Source organism: Patagioenas fasciata, chromosome 5 (genome assembly GCF_037038585.1).
Source record: "Patagioenas fasciata isolate bPatFas1 chromosome 5, bPatFas1.hap1, whole genome shotgun sequence".
NCBI classification, from domain to species: domain Eukaryota; kingdom Metazoa; phylum Chordata; class Aves; order Columbiformes; family Columbidae; genus Patagioenas; species Patagioenas fasciata.
This window is the reverse complement of record NC_092524.1, coordinates 56530056-56535794: the sequence shown is the minus strand read 5'-3', so window position 1 is coordinate 56535794 and position 5739 is coordinate 56530056. Positions and strand designations below refer to the sequence as shown.

Sequence of the window (5739 nt, the reverse complement as noted above, 5' to 3'; positions counted from 1 at the left end):
TCCTGTTTTCTTTTGTTCTTGCCCCGTATGAGAGCTAGTGCATGAAATATAAATTGCTGCTCAACATTTAAGTTTGGCAGAGCCAATTAATACTGCCTCTCAACATGGGCTTGGAGGTTATTTCAATTAAATCCTCTGTACAAGAGCAGTTGTTGCACACTGGATTTCTTGGTATTTCTGAGAGCTTGTCCTTAGTGGACCGTTCAAGTTCTTCAGTGCATTCATCTCTCCCTTTGATTACTGCAACCTGCTTCTCCCTCCCTGATACCTGTGTCACCTTCCTGTAGGCCATCTGCACACTGCTGCCAAATAGATGGCCAACACACTCTTTCACATCATCTCACTGTTCTGTTCAGATCTCTTAGTCGGTTGCAGATGATCCATCACCTGGCTTCAGGTTTTTGTCCTGCTCCTCCAGGCTCATGTCTTCCATCTTTGACTGAAATAACATGTTCTATTTCTGTTTTGAGAGCCTGTGGACTTCCTGAAGAGTAACTGACTACCTTTCCAGCAAGAAGAGGGAAAATTTGTATGTACCAAATTAAATCAAACAGGAGTAGGGAGTCATTCAGAAGGCCACAGGACTGAAATTATTTTATCCATATTTCTGTAAGACTTTCTGAAGTCATGATGATTCAATCAGCTGCTTGAGACAACGAGGAAAACAAGGATCTGATAATCTGCCAAGACCAGAAATTCTTGAACCCAGAAAGGACACTTATTTTTAGCTGCCTCTAAAGGCTCATCACTTCTATAAGGTTCACAGAATCCGTTCTCACTCTCATTTCCCTTCCTTTACTCTTCAGTTTGACTTGGATTGAGAAAAACAAATTATCTTCTTGTCAGGGTGTGATCCTAGCTCTCAGCTCCCTGGTGTCCTGCGGACTTCAAATATAAGCTTGGACATGTTGCGCTTCAAGTCTCCAGCAGTGCTATAGGCATAACAGTGCTTCCCAGTCTCACAAGCTGTGTGAGACGGAATGAGCGTGTTCCTGATTGTGAGGTCCTCAGGCTCTGAAATGGCAGCAGGGACAAAGGTGGCAGGACATGTGGAAGTACTGCAGAGAAAAGAAATGCCTTCCATATCTTGTGTTGCTGCAGCCAAAGTCTAACTATGGTAGACAGCCTCAAGTGAAAGAAGGTGGGATGCGTCTCACAACTACAGATGTCTTGAACTGAAGTGGTTCTATAGGCAGAGGAAGGAATTATGTACCTTCTACATACAATTCATATGGCCTCTTTCAGGTATCCACATCACACTTTATTTCTCTCCACACACAACTCGGGAAGGCTGTCGACTTGCATGGTCTGGGAGACAGTGAAGAGATTTAATGACTTGGAATAAGTGAGATGAGGAAGCACAAACAGAAAAAAAAGTACCTATTAAATGTATTTTGAAAATCTATGAAGGATATCAAGGGAGCAAATATTTTGGACATTCAGCTCTCTGTGTCCTAATCATTCACTTCACCCTTTACAAGGGATCTTTAAGATCCTCTTCATCTCACACAAACCGGGTCTTTCTTTCATCTATTGATGTATCAGGAATATAATCACTAAGCAATAGTTGTTTACCTGCATACGAATGCGTCTTATAACCATTATGCACAACAAATAAGCTTTCTTCTGTAATTCTTCAGTGGGCTCTAGTTTACTATGTAAAGCAATGACCATGTCCTTGGATGATGAAATCAAGCAACAGAGGGTCTTTCAACCTTTTAGCTTAACTAAAATTGCAATATTCATATATAGAGTATTTCACAGAAATCAACAATGATGTGGTAGGTATTACTGTCCAGAGAAATTGATATAATTGAGACACATCAAATCTGTTACATTCAAGATGATAAATATCTATGCAATACTTAGCTGGATGTGGGAAAATCCAATACAGTTTTCAGAGTCCCCGAATCAAGCCTGGACGTTAAAAAAAGCTGCATCTCTGGGAAAAATATCCTCAAATTTATGCCCAGTAAATCTGAAATTATAATCCTTGGTGCATCTAGCATGTACAGAATGCTAGGTTCTGAACTTCATCAGCATCTGTTATTAAGCATCTCCTGGTGAGATGGATCTAGATTTCTTGAAGGCACCTTTAGACAGTCCACCAGACAATTTTGAGTACTGAAAGTGGGATTATCAGACTTTGGCTGTTCAGGTTGAGCTACATGGTGGTGTGTAGGTCTCATAATTCAGTATTTAGTTTTGAATTCCTGTCTCTTGAATTGTTTTTCTTTGTAAGAATATATTCATTTCTTTAAATGTGCAGAAAACAATTTTAGGAATCTGTTTATTCAGCGCTGCCTTGAACCTCATTTGTGAGGCAAAGAAGTCATCACCATCAAATTCGGAACCTATATCCCATCTTTTCCATGGTACTTCTGCACACCCATTTTGTAGAGCTGTGAGTGAACATACAAGTTTCAAGACAATGTGGATTTTAACTCTTTGTCTTGATTTTTCTGAATTTACTTCACCAGTTTATTTCACTCTTAAATCACATGAGAACAAGTGTGAACACTGAAGATGTGAGCTTGGTGAGGTGTACGTATTGTGCCTTAAACAAAGATAACATTAATGAATTCACATTCAACCTTTTCAGCCCATTGATAGAAAAAGATTTTCAGTCACTTTAGCTTGAGCTACATTTGCACTCAGGGTCACCTAAAGAAAAGGACAACACATTCATCTTTATCCTCCTTGAGTTGTGGAACCACTCAGATAATCTATAGTGAGTTACAAAGTGAAATTAAATACCTTAAAATGCCATCTATCTGATCCCCAATTAAAACATAATCTTTTTAAAGCTGTCAATAGCTGCTGACCAGAATCAATAAGGGGAAGATTATGACTGGCACTTCTCCAGCGATCTTCAGGCAGACAGCAAATACATTGCTGTTGGCAGGTCAGAAGGAAAATGGGAAAACTGGACCCCAAGCAGCACTACATCATAGAGAAGTGGAATTTGAGATCCTCTGCAATGATTCTGCTGGGTAGTTTTCGGTTTTATTGAGAGGGTGCTTGCTTTATTTTTTTTTTTTACTTAAACTAAGAAGGGAAGGAATATGATACATGTGAAGGTTTCAAAGAAATAACCCTGGAGTCTTAAAATCACAAATCTTTACCTAAGTATTTGTAAAAGAAGTTTTATTTTGATCCTTTTATATATATACACTGAAGTTCTTGACTCAGATTCAGCCAATGTCTTAAGAATTTGAGGCATACTTCCTTTTCATTTGCATTTGAGAAATATAAGCTTACGCTTATCTAAGTAGATCCTGGATATTCCTCATCATCACTACAGGAGTTAAAGTTTTAACTACCTAAATCTACTGCTTGACATCAGTGATGCGAATGATCCCTACTACAGCACGTAGGCTTAGGGTAAGAGGCCTAAACTACTTCTTTTCCTCCTGACCTACATTAGGATTGCTTTTATTTCTAGGCCAGATTGGAAAGTTCAGGATAAAAAACTGTTTCCCGGTGTGCAGAGGGCTTAGTAGCCTTTCTACACACAAGCTGTTGCTTTCCTTCAGCTTTCCACAGTACAGATTGTGGCACAAATGCTCCAACCTGCCTGTGAAGTTAGAGCAGTCAGAGCAATATACTTATTGTACTGACAAAAAAATCACCAGAGCACTACCTCTAGAGAAAATTCTTTTAATGCAAGCCACAACTTATGTTAAGTTGTTCAACAGTCCTTATAACTACATGGAGAAGTGTGGCTCATACACGTGAATTCTCCTTCTCTTGCTGTAAAAGCCATGAAGTAAGCTCTAGACCCAGAAAGAAAAGCTACTGCGATGATCCGAACTTACCTAGACCTTAGGAACGGTGATCACAAGTACTTGCTGACAGAGAGTCTGTGAAATACTAAATAATTTCATCTCTATGCACTACTTTCCATCTTCAGAAAAGTGGTTGACAAATCTTCCATGCCTCTGCTACCCTGGGGAGAAGCACAAGAATCGTTCAAAATGTGGGCTTGATAAGCACTTAAAATCAACAGAAACAAATCTGGGGTCTAAAACTGTTTATGTGAGAAAATATATAAGGAATCGTAGCACAAATTTAATATGTTGAAACAACACTGTTAGGTTCTGCTTGCATTTAAGTGGGTTGATGAACAACATATCTGACTTTTTTCACTGTTATCCATCATTTAAACGTAAGCTTTAAAATCACCAAATTTCTTACAAAATTTTTTCTTATTTTGCAAATAATGTGGACAAGAAAAACCGTTTGCAAATAAAACAGCCCGTTCTAAAGTTACTTTCTCCAAAAACTTTGGGAAGCACAAAGGCTGGTGCAAAAGGAATTGTAGTTTTTTGCATTGTTGAAAATTGCCATTTGATATTGGAATACATCAGTAAATAAATGTGGTTATGTTTCACATCATTCTAATGCACTTTTCTTGCTTCATGTTCTTTTGCTACACACTTATTACTTACTGTTTATTTTATGTTTATTTTAGACTGTGGAAATGATGCTAGACAAAAAGCAAATTTGAGTGATTTTTTTAATTCAAATTCAAAACAGGTCATAAATCAGTGGAGACAACTTGCAACATCAACAATACATTTGACCCAAGAACTGCTAATGAACCGCAGTGCAGTGATGGTTCAAAAAGTTTCACAGAAGAGCCTTGAAGATGAGGAGCGAAGTGGCCAGCCATCAGAAGTTAACAACGACCATTTGAGAGCGTTCATGGAAGCTGATCCTCTTAGAACTGCACCACAAGTTGCCAAAGAACTAAACTTTAACCATGCTATGGTTGTTTGGCATTTCAAGCAAATTGGAAAGGCAAAAAGCTCAGTAAGTGGGTGCCTCAAGAGCTGACCAAAAATCAAATAATCATCATTTTGAAGTGTCATCCTCTCTTATTCTATGCAACAAAAATGAACCATTTCTCAATTGGATTGTAACATGTCATAAAAAGTGGGTTTTATACTACAACAGGTGATGACCAGCTCAGTGGATGGATCGAGAAGAACCCCCAAAGCACTTCCCAAAGCCAAACTTGCGCCAAAAAAATGTCACAGTCACTGTTTGGCGGTCTGCTGCTGGTCTTATTCACTACAGCTTTCTGAATCCTGGCAAAGCATTACATCTGAGAAGTATGCTCAGCAAATCAATGAGTTGCACTGAAAACTGCAATGCCTGCCGCTGGCATTGGTCAACAGAAAGGGCCCAATTCTTCTCACAATAATGCCCAACCGCATGTCACAGAACCAACACTTCAGAAGTTGAATTAATTGGGCTACAAAGTTTTGCCTCATCGACTGTATTCACCCAACCTCTCGTCAACTGACTACCACTTCTTCAAGCATCTTGACAGTTTTTTGCAGGGAAAATGCTTCCACAATGAGCAGGATGCAGAAAACACTTTCCAAGAGTCTGTTGAATCCTAAAGCACAGACTTTGATGCTACAGGATTAAATAAATTTATTTTTCATGGACAAAAATGTGTTGAGTATAATGGTTCCTCTTTTGATTAATAAATATGTGTTTGAGCCTAGTTATAATGATTTAAAATTAATGGTCCAGAACTGCAACTACTTTTGCAACAATCTAATATATAGTTGTATTTTCCTTACTAGGGAAAAACTGACACAGATGCACGCACAGCATCTCAAAACACAATGGCAAGCATGACAGCATAAAACTTCTGAAATCAGTCTGGCCCTATTCTTTTTATAGATGTGGTTCAAACCCCTGCAAATTTACATATTCCCCTGT

General features: G+C 38.6%; 1 pseudogene; it reads left to right on the top strand.

Annotated features, from left to right (window-relative positions):
• Positions 1 to 3348: 3348 nt before the first annotated feature.
• On the top strand, positions 3349 to 5498 carry LOC139828044 (histone-lysine N-methyltransferase SETMAR-like; annotated as a pseudogene).
• The last annotated feature ends 241 nt before the right edge of the window (positions 5499 to 5739 follow it).